The sequence below is a fragment of the Sapajus apella genome, unplaced genomic scaffold, assembly GCF_009761245.1.
Source record: "Sapajus apella isolate SASKATOON/1434 unplaced genomic scaffold, GSC_monkey_1.0 scaffold17, whole genome shotgun sequence".
Taxonomy (NCBI): domain Eukaryota; kingdom Metazoa; phylum Chordata; class Mammalia; order Primates; family Cebidae; genus Sapajus; species Sapajus apella.
Window position 1 is genome coordinate 15,144,509 of NW_022436957.1, and position 14,830 is coordinate 15,159,338.

Below are 14,830 nucleotides of genomic sequence, written 5' to 3' on the forward strand. Positions count from 1 at the left end.
GCTGAAAGACTAGGTGCAAGGATGCTGTACTTTAGCAGAAAAATTAATTCTAAATAATTTTTCATTTTCCAATGTAGTCACTTCTTAAGATCCACACCAGTAAATCTTATACAATTATACTCAGTCCCTACTTGATCCTATCTCAACAAGTAAATCATAAGGAAATGAAAAAATAAGCAAAGGGGAAACCTGTATAATAAGACTTGAGTCATGTCAACTAAATGCAATGTACAGACTTTGTCTGGATTGTAATTCAAACAAACCCACCAAAAAAAAAATATATATATATATATGAGGCTGGGTGCAGTGGCTCACACCTGTAATCTCAGCACTTTGGGAGGCCAAGGCGGGTAGACCACTTGAGGTCAGGAGTTCCAGACCGGCCTGGCCAACATGGTAAAACCCTGTCCCTACAAAAATACAAAAATTAGCCAGGCGTGGTGTCACACACCAATGGTCCCACATACTAGGGAGGCTGAGGCAGGAGAATCACTTGAGCCCAGGAGGCGGAGGTTGCAGTGAGCTGAGATCGTGCCACTCTGCACTCCAGCCTGGGCAACAGAGTGAGACCCCATCTCAAAAAAAAAAAAAAGAGAGAGAGAGACAATTGGGAAAATTTGAGTCCTGACACTGAGAAATCATTAATTTTTCGGTATAATGTAAAACCTGAAGACTGTTCATTTTTAGGTATTATAATGTAATCATGGCTGTTTTATAAGTGTTCTTAAATTTTAAAGATACACACTGAAATATCTGGGGATAAAATGGTATGTCTTTGCTTCATAATAAGTCCAGCACTGGGGTATAAAGAAGTGGGTAGGGGCAAAGGGGAAACAAAATTGGCCATACAATGATAATTATTGACGTGGATGCGGGGTAGACGGGGTTTATTATCGTGATGGTTAATTTTATGTTTCAGCTTGACTGGGCTAAGGAAGGCCAGACAGCTAGTAAAACGCTATTTCTGGGTATGTCTGTGACGGGGTTTCTGGATGAGATTAGCATCTGAATCAACAGTCTGAGTAAAGACCACCACCCTCACCACCCTCACCAATGTAGGTGGCATCATACAATCCACTGAGGGACCAAGGGAACAGAAAGAAAGATCAAGGAAGAGTGCATTCTCTTTTTTTGAACTGAGAAATTCATCGTCTCCTGGCCCTGGACATCAGCATTTTGGGCTCTTGGGCCTTCAGACTTCAGGACTTACCCCAGCAGCACCCCTGGTTCTCAGGCCTTTGGACTCAGACCAAATCACAGCACGAGCATTCCTGGTTCCCCAGCTTGCATGGCACTTGCCAGCCTCTAGAATCACCTGAGCCAATTCTCCTAATCCATCTCTTCCTCTAGTTCTCTATACATCCTATTGGTTTGCTCCTCTGGAGAACCTTGCCTAAGACAATTATACTAGTCCCTACTTTTAAATCTATTTGTGATTTTACATAATAAAAACAAAAACATAAAAGGTATCCATCCTGACCTAACGATTCCACTTCTAGAATCTATAATATGTACATCTTTTTTCAAGAATTTTTTGAACAAAGACGTTTATTATGGCACTGCCTGTAATAGTTAAGGAACTGGAGATGACTCAGATGTCCATTAATGGAAGAACAGCAAAATATATTTGCAACGACCAGACTACAGAATAACGTAATCATTATAAAGGGGCAGATCCACATGTAATTACACAGAGGAACATCCGTAATAGTAACATTTCATGGAAAAACCCTGCTGAACTAAGTGAAAAGCATGACTACATTGTTTGAAATAAACAGTATTCACATATGTTTATGCACATAGACAAAAGTCTGTAAGGATACATATTAAAATGTTCAGAAAATCACTGCTGGGATTTATACAAGGTGGTCCTAGGTATATATTATTAATAACTATTCTAATAAATAATTCTTTTTTATTTTTTGGTGATTTTACAATAGGCTGTTTTTATTTTTGGAGATGGAGTCTTGCTCCATTGCCCAGCCTGGAGTGCAGTGGCACGATCTCGGCTCACTGCAACCTCCGCATCCAAGGTTCAAGAGATTCTCCCACCTCAGCCTCCCAAGTAGCTGGGATTGCAGATGCATGCCCCACACTTGGCTAATTTTTGAATTTTTTGGTTTTTTTTTTTTTTTGAGAAACAGGGTTTCACCATGTTGGTCAGGCTGGTCTCAAACTTGCAACCTCAGGTGATCCGCCTGCCTCCCAAAGTGCTGGGATTATAGGCGTGAGCCGCCATGCCTGGCCACAACAGGCTCCTTTTGTGTTTTCTTTCCTGAGGACATGCACCTCAAAAACTACTGCAACATCCAAGATGTCAAATTAGTACCTAAAACAGCCAGTCTCTCTCAACTGGGGTTCCATGACAGGATTAATCCCTGGAAAAAATTATTTGATTATTTGAGTGACTATGTTTTCAGTGCTCCCAACGATGGTATGTAGCCAGCCTCACTGGATGCAGAAGAGAAATTCAATCATTTCATACAATGGATACCAGCAGGCATTAGGGCTTAGTTCTCTTGTGGAACCCAACCTGGTTTGAAAAGGGGTAATCTAGACACTTGGCGACCTTCTGGAAACCTGTAATAATTAAGCCTGCATTTGGACTTGGACTTTTCCCATTTTCTCCCTTGATCCTGTTCTAACATATTTGATCTTTCCTCTTTTTGTCACATAGACTCCAACCGAACTAACCTGCAAACCAGATCTCTTGTTGCACAGCCATCGTATAATATTCTTTAATTTTTAAGAGCCAACAGACACCAACTCAAATTTACTAGAGCATTTACATAATTCCTAATGTCTGTGGCAAGAATACAAAAAAGATTGAAACTTTAATGAGGCACACAACATTTCTACATCTGTAATTAGCCAACTTTGGAGGTGTAAAATATTCATGATTCTGAAAAAAATGTACTAAACTCAATAAACTCACTGAAATATGCCTTTTCTTGTGTGTGTTTTTTTTTTTTTTTTTTTTGGAGACAGGACTTTGTTGCCCAGGCTGGAGTTCAGTGGTACGATTTCAGCTCACTACAGCCTCGACTTTCCAGGTCCACCCCACCCACCCCAGCCTCCCAAGTAGCTGTGACTACAGGCACGTACCACGCTCAGCCAATTCACGTATTTTTTTGTAGAGACAGGCTTTCTCCATGTTGCCCAAGCTAATGCTTAATTATTGATATGAGTTCAGGTTCGTTTGGACTTTAGTTTTTTGGACCAGTTACATCAAGATTTTTCTTGAATTTTCTCATTAACTTGAAATTTACCCTTGTTACTCAAAACAAAAGGTCTTTTGAGTATAAACAAAACAAAAATCAAACATTTGAAAAAATTAAAAGCAAAGAGATTTTCAGCTTAAAAGCCATTTTAAGACAGGTGTTAAAAAGCTAATCCCTTTAGTGGTTAATAATCAGCTTTTGGATCTGCTTATCATTTTCAGATCCCAAGGTATCCAAGAACAAGCCTATAGATAAAAACTCCTATGTTGAATTGGTCAGCAACATCTGTTTCTGGCAATTAAGTACATTTTACAATTAAGAGAAGGAAACTTAGACAGTGGGTCTGAACCTCGGCTACATGTCAGAATCACCTGGAAGGCTGGGCATGGCAGCTCACACCTATAATCCCAGCACTCTGGGAGGCCAAGGCAGGCAGATCACCTGAGGTCAGGAGTTCGAGACCAGCCTGGCCAACATGGTGAAACCCCATCTACACTAAAAAAAAAAAATTCAAAAATTAGTTGAGCGTGGTGACAGGTGCCTATAGTCCCAGCTACTCAGGAGGCTGAGGCAGGAGAATCACTTGAACCCGGGATGTGAAGGTTTCAGTGAGCCAATATAGTGCCATTGCACTCGAGCCTGGGTGATAGAGTGAGACTCTGTCTCAAAAAACAAAACAAAACAAAAATAGAATCACCCGGGAGCTTAAATCTGAATCTCTGGAGATGAGACCCAGACATCAGTGCTTCTCATGCTGGACTTTCTGAGTCAGTGGGTTGGCATCATTGCTAAATCCACTGCTCCCTTCTCACTCCTTGTCCTATTTCACATACATGTGCATTTTACAACCATGTACTCCTTCCTCCCTGGACTACTTTTGTCATTTGATTTGCTGGACACCACACTTGCCTGATTTTCTCCTACTTTAGTCCATCTCTCTGATTTTTTCATATTGGAGTGTCACTTGGCACTACCCTTGGGCATTTCATCTTTCTTGGTAACTACCCTAGATCCCTTGATATCATCCATTGCCATAACTTTTCAAACCATCCATATTGTGATGACTTCCAAATTTCTATCTCCAGCCCAGGTCTCTCCCCTAAACTCCACACTCACATATCCAACTGCCTTCTCACTATCTGGTTTGCATGTTAATACCTCAAACTTAACATGTCCCAAATCAAACTTTTTTTTTTCCCTGAGACAGTCTCACTCTGTCGCCCAGGCTGGAGTGCAGCAGTGCATTCTCAGCACACTGCAACCTCTAACTCACGGATTGAAGCGATTCTCATGCCTCAGCCTCCCAAGTAGCTGGGATTACAGGCATGCACCACCATGCTCAGCTAACTTTTGCATTTTTAGTAGAGATAGGGTTTAGCCACGATGACCAGGGTGGTCTTGAACTCCTGGCCTCAAGTGATCTGCCCACCTTGGCCTCCTAAAGTGCTGGGATTACAGGTGTGTACCACCACGCCCAGCCCCAAGTCAAACTCTTGATTGTCCCATCAAGCCGGTTCTACAGTCTTCCCCTTCTCGTTAAATGGCCAACCCGTTATTCCTCCTATTCAGGCCAAAAACTTTGCAGTCATGTTTGGTTCCTTTAACATCCTTCATTGGACCAGTAGATTCCATTGGCTTTTATTTCAAACTTTATCTGAAATTGACCCATTTCTCATGAGGCCCACCTTTACCACTCTGGTCTAAGCCACGTCATTTCCTGCTTCCACCCTTACCTCTCTACAATCTAATCTCAACACAGAAGTCATAGTGATCATCTACGCTGTAAGGCAGATGTCATCCTTCTACTCAAAACTCACCAGTGGCTCCCATCTTAGAGCAAACACCAATTTTCTTTCAGTGGCCTGTTAGGATCTACAAGATATATTCCTGGTTATTTCTCCAAGCTCATCTCTTACCACTCCTGCCCCCACCTCCATCACCTGCTATCCTCCAGGTACACAAGCTTCCTTGCTGTTCCTCATGCTGATCCCTCTACCTGAAATGATCTTCCCCCACATATCACATGGTATGTTCCCTTGCCTCTTTCTGATCTTTTCTAGTCACTTTCTAGTAGGTGTGGTCTTCTCTCAGCACTCAACTTAAAATTGCAATCTTCCCACCCTACTTACTGGCCCCCATCATCCTAAACTGTTTTAATAAATTTAGGTTTTTTTGTTTTGTTTTGTTTTGAGATAGAGTCTCGCTCTGTCACCAGGCCCAAGTGCAGTGGCATGATCTCGGCTCACTGCAACCTCTGCCTCCTGAGTTCAAGCGATTCTCCTGCCTCAGACTCCTGAGTAGCTGGGACTACAGGCACGCGCCATGACGCCCAGCTAATTTTTGTATTTTTTAGTAGAGAGGGGGTTTCACCATGTTGGCCAGGATGGTCACAATCTCTTGACCTCGTGATCCACCCACCTCGGCCTCCCAAAGTGCTGGGATTACAGGTGTGAGCCACTGCACCTGGCCAGGTTGTTTTTTTTTTTTTTTTTTTTTATAATTCTATCTCCTCATTTTAGAATGCAAGCTCCAAGAGGGTAGAGATTTTTGTGTCTGGTTTGTTAACTACTGTGCCCCAGTGCTTAGAATTGGATCTGGCTCAAAGTAGATGATCAATAAGTGTCGTTAAATGAATGACTAACTGAACAGGGTTAGTGTAGTGGCATGGAAAGATCTCTAAGCATTGATTACTAAGTGAAAAAACGCAACAGAATACCTCCCATGTGGTCCTATAGCTTAAAAACTCTGCAGTATGACGTTTTCACAATATGTAAGTGCATAGAAAATTGTCTCCAACGATATACACCAAACTGACAAGAGAGGTTACTTCTGGAATATGGATGGGATAAGAGATTAGAGTTCAGGATAACTGCTTTAGATGGGTTGTTTTTCAGTTTTTCACAGGAATATACAAATATATTCATCTATTACTTTTTTGTTTTTGCTTTTTGAGATAGGGTCTTGCTCTGTTGCCCAGGCTGGAATGCAGTGGTGTGATCACGGCTCACTGCAGCCTCAAGCTCCCGGGCTCAAGTGAAACTCCTGTCTCAGAGTGCTGGAAATACAGGCATGCACCACCACACCCAGCTTTTTTTTTTTTTTTTTTTTTTTTTTTTGTCGAGGCAGGTGGGTAGAGACAGGGTTTTGCTATGTGGCCCAGGCTTGTCTTGAACTCGTAGGCTGAAATGATCCTCTTGCCTCAGCCTCCCAAAGTCCTGAGACTGCAGGCATGAGCCAACACACCTGGCTTCATCTATTACTTATGCAATCAAATGCCCAGAATAAAAACAGAACAGTGAACTGGGAATCATATGGAGCTAGATCCTGGCTATTTTCACACCATTTACTAGCCATCTGAGTTTTGAGCAGGGCATTTAGCCCTTTTGTGCCCCAGCGCTTCATCTGAAGTGTCTGACTTTGTTTACCTCAAAGCATTGCCATAAGCTATGGGTCCGCCAGAGCACTGACTTGCCACCAAGCATCCCGTCTGCCTGGCCCTCTTTTCTATACTGCGTGTCTATCAATCAGGGGAAATTCATAGGACGAAAGACAGATAGAATCCCAATAAATCCTTCTTCTAAGCCAGCCCTGAGCTTTAACACACAAAAGGTCTCATTAGACCAGTGTCCTTTCTACAGTGCACTTTGTATTGGGTCACCAGTCAAAAACCTTACAAGAGACTTCTGCTTCCAATTAAGATGTAGAAGAATGTGAAAGGTCTTCACTCCTGTAGTGACAATAAAAACCCAAACAAATATAAAAATCACACTGAGGGCAGGTGTGGTGGCTCACACCTGTAATCCCAGCACTCTGGGAGGCCGAGGTGGGCAGATCACTTGAGGTCAGGAGTTTGAGACCAGTCTGACCAACAAGGTAAAACATGTCTCTACAAAGATACAAAAAACAGCCGGGTGTGGTGGCAGGTGCTAGGCAGGAGGCTGAGGCAGGAGAATTGCTCAAACCCAGAAGGTGAAGGTTGCAGTTACCCGGGATTGCGCGACTGCACTCCAGCCTGGGCAACAGAGGAGACTCTGCCTCAAAAAAAAAAAAAAGTGTGTGACACCTGCCCTCACTCTCCCTCTTGCTCCTTCTCTCAGCATCTGAGCTGCCTGTTCCTTCTTCACCTTCCCCCATGGATAAAACCAACCCAAGGCCTCCCCAGAAGCTGAGCCAACACCAGTGCCAGGCTTGTACAGTCTGCAGAACTGTGAGCCAATTAAACCTCTTTTCCTTATATATCACCCAGTCTCTGGTATTTCTTTATAGCAATATGAGAACAGCCTAACACAGGGATATGATATTCTGTATCTTGATTGTGGTAGTAGTTTCATGGGTGTATTTATTTGACCAAACTCATCAAATTGTGCACTTAAAATTTTAATTTATCGTATAGTAGTTTTTTGAGACAGGATCTTACCCTGTCACCCAGGCTGAAGTACTGTGGCATGATCACAGCTCACTACAGCCTTGAACTCCCAGGCTCAAGCAATCCTCCTATCTCAGCCTCCCAAGTAGCTGGAACTACCAGCATACACCACCGCAGAGAGCTAATCTTTTTTTCTTTTAATTTTTTTTATAGACAAGGTCTCGCTGTGTTACCCAGGCTGGCCTCGAACTCCTGGCCTCAAGTGATCCTCCCACCTTGGCTTCCTGAAGTACTGGGATTACAGGCGTGAGCCACCATGTCTGGCCTATTGTATGTAAGTTATACCTTAATAAAGCCCACTTTAAAAATACTAGAAACTGGGCAGTAATTCTGATAGTGTCCTACTGGGCAATCACTGGTGTCTGCCTTAAAACGCATTCTTGGTCTTCCTGTGGCCCTGCTGTGTGTTACAGGGCAGCTGACTCCTCTAGGCTGCTGTGCTCAGCTGACGGCAACCGGTGGGAGGCACTGGAGGCAGGGATGGGGCCGTGGAGGATGGGAAGGAGGAAGAAGGCAGTGCAGTTTCTCCCTATTGTTCTTGGTGTGCGTGGTCACTCCAGCAACAGCCGCATCTCTTTGTTGGACCCAGCTCCCACCAGGTTGGCACACAACTGTTCCAGGGGATCCTGGCACCTGGGCCCTGGTAATATCACCTCTTCCCTGCGTCCCTCCAGCCAAGGAGTGACAGCAGCTTTCTGCTGATGCTAAATTCAGGACTGCCCCACCGTTTCCTGTCTGGTTTGTCAGCTCTTCTGTCACCTGTGTAACCAATTTCCTATAATCAGTTTCCTCTACTTTAAATACTTAGAGTGGTTTTGTTTCCTGACTGGACCCTGACAGATACACACCTGCCACAGGAAAGCAGGTGCCCTGCTCTGGCCAGATGCCCTGTATTTACAAAGGTGGAAGGGTACAACTAGGGGCAACCTGCGTCTTAGTGTGAACAACGTTCAGTGCCAAAGAAATGCACACACCGAATGCTTGTTTTTCTACTCTACAAATAGGACCCAGTTATGTGTCAGGGCACAACCACCATTAAGTCACTCACTCTAGCTCCCATCATGCCAACCTTCCCCAGTCTCCTGGGATGGCAAAGCACCACCTGTGAAGGCTAGGCTCTCCAATGGGCTGGCAGGCCCTCTGATGGAGCTGGGCATTTCTCAAGCTGGCTTTCCCATTCACACAAAGGCAGCAGGAGTTGAAGAGAGGCCTTGCCTAAACTCTCTGTCCTACTCAGTGACATGTCACCAGGAATCCCCACGCTGACAGATCCAGTTAAAATCTACTCCTTGTCTGCAAACTGGAGCAGCATCACCAAGCCCCATTTCTTTTTTTTTTCCTGGGCACTCAGCCAGACCACATTTCCCAACTTCCCTTGTAGTGAGATTAGGACACGAGACTGACTTGTGGCCAATGAAACATGCAAAGAAGTAATGAACATCACTTCCTGAGCAGGTTCCTATAACCCTCTCTCGTATAGTGAAAAGTGGAAACAACTCAAATGCCCACCAACTGACGAGGTGGCCACAATTAATGAAATGAGGCCTATCTGTACAATGGAATATTATTCAGCCATAAGAAGGAATGAAGTCCTGACACATGCTACTACATGGATGAATCTTGAAGATATTATGCTAAGTAAAGGAAGCCAGACACACAAAAAACCATAGATTGTATGATTCCTTTTATACAAAATGGCCAGAATAGGCAAAGCCATAGAGACAGAAAAGAGACTAGTGGTTTCCTCAGGCTAGAGAAGGTGGGAGAAGAGGAGGTAACTATTAACAGGTTGCCAAAATGGATCAGTGATTGCTTAGGAATGGGGAGAAAGATTGAGGGAAACCAGGAAGTGGGGGTAACTGGTAATGGGTATGGGCTTTTGGTTGCAGGGGGACGATAATGAAAATATTTTAAAATTGATTGTAGTGATGATTGTACACCTCTATGCTAAAAACCACCAACTTGTACACTCTAAATGGGTTGTTCTTAGGGTCTTTTTTCAGACAGGGTCTGGCTCTGTCATCCAGGCTGGAGTGCAGTGGTGCAATCTCACTGCAACCTCAGCCTGCAGGACTCAAGCCATCCCAAGTAGCTGGGATTACAGGCATGCAGCACCATACCTGGCTAATTTTTGTACTTTTTGAAGAGACGGGGTTTTGCCATGTTGCTCAGGCTAATCTCAAACTCCTGAGCTCAAGCAAGCCGCCTGCCTCAGCCTCCCAAAGTGCTGGGATTACCCACGTGAGCCACTGCGTCAGGCCAAAATGGGTGAATTGTATGGTATGTGAATTACATCTCAGCAAAGCTGTTTCAAACGCAGACACAAAACCTCTCCAGCAAGTCAGCACGCTCTTTTCCTATCATCTGGCTGAAGGGAGATCTAAGGATCCAGGAGAGGGCAGAGCCTCAGGATGGAAGGAGACTGAGTTCACCAAGAAATCACCTGAAGAGACTGCCCAGCCAGGATACACCCACACTGGAATAGTGCATGAGTGAAAGGAAACTTTCATCATGTTAAGTCACTAATGTGTGACTTGTGTGACTAATACACAAGTCAACACCACCGAGGTGGCAGGGGTTCACTTGGTCAGGAAGATCTGTTCCCCTCTGAGTTTTTATCAAATCCCTGTTTTAGCAGACACCCGGGATCCCACGCTAGGAAGACTTCCACCACCACTGACCCTGACCTGACCCTGACCTAGCCCAGGTGGGCCCATCCACTTTTCCACATTCCCTGCTTTGGGCTCCACACCCTACTTCAACAATTATCTTTGGGTAGTGGTATCACCAGTAATCATGTTTTTACATTTTTCTGTATATGCTGAATATGTCTGGCTTGGATGTTTTTGTTTTTAAGCACAGACTCACATATAAATAAAGAAAATGCAATACATTTCCTTTCTACTACCAAACTGTAAATTCAATGTAGCACCCACACACTCATTATGTGACTCTCTTCTAACACTATACCATGGTTGATCATTAGTCATTTCTTCATTCATTCACCCATTCAACATTTGTTTTTGAGACAGGGTCTCACTCTGTCGCCCGGGCTGGAGTATAGTAGTGCGATCTCAACTCACTGTAACCTCCGCCCCCTGGGTTCTAACGATTCTCCTGCCTCAGCCTCCCAAGTAGCTGGGACTACAGGTATGCACTACCACACCTGGCTTTTTTATTTTTCTTTTTTTTTTTTTGAGACAAGAGTCTCACTCTGTCACCCAGGCTGGAGTGCAGTGGCACGATCTTGGCTCACTGCAACCTCCACTTCCTGAGTTCAGGAGATTCTCTTGCCTCAGCCTCCCGAGTAGCTGGGATTACAGGCACACACCACCATACCTGGCTAATTTTTTATATTTTTAGTAGAGACGAGGTCTCACCATGTTGGCCAGGCTGGTTTCAAACTCCTGACCTCAAGTGATCCACCTGCCTCAACCTCCCAAAATGCTGGGATTACAGGCATGAGCCATCGTTCCTGGGCTTTTTTTTTTTTTTTTTTTTTTGAGATGGAGTCTCGCTCTGTTGGCCAGGCTGGAGTGCAGTGGCACAATCTCAGCTCACTGCAACCTCTGCCTCCCGGGTTCAAGTGATTCTCATGCCTCAGCCTTCTGAGTAGCTGTAGTAGCATGCCACCATGCCTGGCTAATTTTTATATTTTTAGTAGAGACAGGGTTTTACTATGTAGACCAGACTGGTCTCGAACTCCTGACCTCAAGTAATCAACCTGCCTTGACCTCCCAAAGTGCTGGGATGACAGGCATGAGCCACTGTGCCTAACCCCATTCAACAAATCTTTATTGAGTGCCTACTCTGTGGGTGGCACAATGTTTCTAGGCACTGGCTCTATCATGGCCTAGTATATACCATGGCCCCTGCCCCCCTCAGGCTTACAGCCCAGCAGGAAAGATGATAGGTATTAAACAAGTAAACACAGAAACTGAGTGCTACGAAGGGAAATAGCAAGCGCTATGAGAATGAGTAACAACAGGGACATCCTTTCCAGACTTGGCATTCTTTGCAACATCAGCTTTTCTCAGAAAGAGACACTGAAACTAGACCTGGAAGGATCATCAGTTTCAGTCAGGTAAGTGATGAGGGAGAGTGTTCCACGTGGTGGAACAGCATATGCTAACACCCACGGGGAGAACATCCCGCTGACCCTAAGACTGAAGGTGGATGAGAGCAGCTAGGGAGGAGCAAACCGGGAAGCACAGGACAGAAGGGGAGGCCAGGCCAAGCCAGGCCACACGAAGTCATTTCTATTCCTCTTACGCTAAGTCTCTGAAAGGCTCTGCCTAACCAAGAAACTTCCTACCCCAAAGGACTCGGGAGCTATTCCTAGTTTTCACATGTCACTCCAAATGGCTCTCCAGATTCTAGCTCCTCCCAAGAAGCCTTCCCCCAATACCCAAGGAACAGCTCTTTTGCCATAAATGTGCCCTACTCACCAGGCCCTCCTCCCATCCCCAACTACACAGCAAAACTAGCACATAGATAGCTCCTTCATGTCTCCTGAATCCTTTTCTGTGTATTCCTGCCATCTATGAATAATCCAAGTACCCGGCTGATGGTCAGAACTTCCTTTCATCTGACTTGCTGAGCAACTATTCTTTAAAACCTCAGACAAGTGGCATTGTTGTCAAAGTAATATTTAGTGCATACCGCCTAAGATGACCACGAGACCTATTCTGATGTGCTGCGAAAAGAGTGAGCATCCAGGTCATTTTTCAGGGGAATTTTCTCATCTCACGCAGGTCCTCTGGTGGATATCACTGATGTTTCCTTTGGCTTGACGGCGGAGCCAAGATTGCCATCTGTTCTTAAAGGCAGGGATCACAGGAGAGTTTTCTCTCTGCAGTGATTCTCCTGAGCTGCTGTGAGGAGAAGCCAAATCTATGTGTGCAAAATCCAGAGATACGCGACTAAAACTTCTGCCTGCTCAGAACGATATTTGTTGGCTGCTTAATCATGCATTAAAAAAATAGAACCACTTCTGAATAAAGAAACATCTCAAGGAAAAATCTTCAATACAGTAGCCAGGCAACAATGGCACCAACACCTCTTGAAGTCAACATTTAGGTCATTCCTGGCATCTTCTGCACAGCAGAACAAACTACCAAGAAATGAAAGTTAAATTCTCCCCAGAATTCTCTAAAAAATAGAACACAGAAAGACTCAGAAGCTCCCCAGAAATTGATATTTGAAGAAAAATGATTTGATCAGAAAAAGAAGGCATTAGAGATTTAAACCAGCATCAACTTCCACAAGGGTAGTAGGTGCAGAAGACACACAATGGCCCGCTTGTGTCCCATTGGCATTCACCTGTGCATACAGGCTTGATGGGTTCTAGTGCCACTGCCATTCTCCCTCTCCCCATCTCCCCTGGGAGTGTCTCACCTCCAGAGCAGCCCTCAACCAGTGATGGATGCGAGTTAGTGGACAAGTCCCCAGCTTCCTAGCCCATTGGGTGAGACAACTCTATACGTTGTTCTATGAATATTCTATAGAGCCTCCCCAAGCTCCTCAATGCTATAGAGCCCCAGTTTCTCACACAGTGGTCATCTGCTCATTAATACACCTTCTGTTGCCTTTCTTCCTTTCCCTGTCTCATTTCCCTGTCCCCTTCTAAAACTTGCCAGGATAACCTCCCAAATAAACCATCTGCCCCCAAATTCTTTTCTCAGGGGCTGTTTCGGGGGGGGGGGGGATCTAGATTATGACTCTAGACATATATTAAAAGTTCTTATTAAGAAAAATTAGGGGCCAAGTGTGGTGGCTGATGCCTGTAATCCCAGCACTTTGGGAGGCCGAGGTGAGTGGATTACTTGAGGCCAGGAGTTTGAGATCAGCCTGGCCAACATGGTGAAACCCCACCTCTACTAAAAGTACAAAAATTAGCCAGTGTGGCACACACCTATAATTCCAGCTACTCAGGAGGCTGAGGCAGGAAAATCGCTTGAACCCAGGAGGCAGAGGTTGCAGTGAGCTGAGACTGCACCACTATACTGCAACCTGGGTGACAGAGTGAGACTGTCTCAAAAACAAAAAAAAATTTAGTGACGAAAATATCTAATTAAAATTGCTTTTAAAATTAACCAGCCAAAGGCCAGATGTGGTGGCTCATGCCTGTAATCCCAGCACTTTGGTAGGCTGAGGCAGGTGGATAACCTGAGGTCAGGAGTTCGAGACCAGCCTGGCCAACATGGTGAAAGCCCATCTCTACTAAAAATATAAAAATTAGCCAGGCGTAGTGGCAGGCGCCTGTGATCCCAACTACTCGGGAGGCTGAGGCAGGAGAATCACTTGCACCTGGGAGGCAGAGATTGAAGTGAGCTGAGATCCTGCCATTGCACTCCAGCCTGAGCAACAAGGGTGAAACTCCGTATCCAAAAAAAAAAAAAAAAATTGAACAAGGGTACAGTAATCAAAACAGCATGGCACTGGTACCAAAACAGAGATATAGACCAATGGAACACAACAGAGGCGTCAGAGGCAACGCCACACACCTACAGCCATCTGATCTTTGACAAACCTGACAAAAACAAGCAATGGGGAAAGGATTCCCTGTTAAATAAATGGTGTTGGGAAAACTGGCTGGCCATGTGCAGAAAGCAGAAACTGGACCCCTTCCTGACACCTTACACTAAAATTAACTCCAGATGGATTAAAGACTTAAACATAAGACCTAACACCATAAAAACCCTAGAAGAAAACCTAGGCAAAACCATTCAGGACATAGGCATAGGCAAGGACTTCATGACTAAAACACCAAAAGCATTGGCAACAAAAGCCAAAATAGACAAATGGGATCTAATCAAACTCCGGAGCTTCTGTACAGCAAAAGAAACCATCATTAGAGTGAACTGGCAACGAACAGAATGGGTAAAAATTTTTGCAATCTACCCATCTGACAAAGGGCTAATATCCAGAATCTACAAATAGCTAAAACAGATTTACAAGAAAACAACAAACGAACCCGTTCAAAAGCGGGTGAAGGATATGAACAGACACTTTTCAAAATAAGACATTTATGAGGCCAAGAAATATATGAAAAAATGCTCATCATCACTGGTCATTAGAGAAATGCAAATCAAAACTACATTGATATACCATCTCACGCCAGTTAGAATGGCAATCATTAAAAAATCTGGAGACAACAGATGCTGGAGAGGATGTGGAGAAA

The 14,830-nt window shown here is 44.4% G+C and overlaps 1 protein-coding gene across 1 annotated transcript in view; it reads right to left on the bottom strand.

Moving 5' to 3' along the window:
* MAP3K15 (mitogen-activated protein kinase kinase kinase 15) overlaps window positions 1-14,830 on the bottom strand; it is a 148,551-nt gene that overhangs the window by 68,347 nt on the left and 65,374 nt on the right. The window lies entirely within an intron of this gene.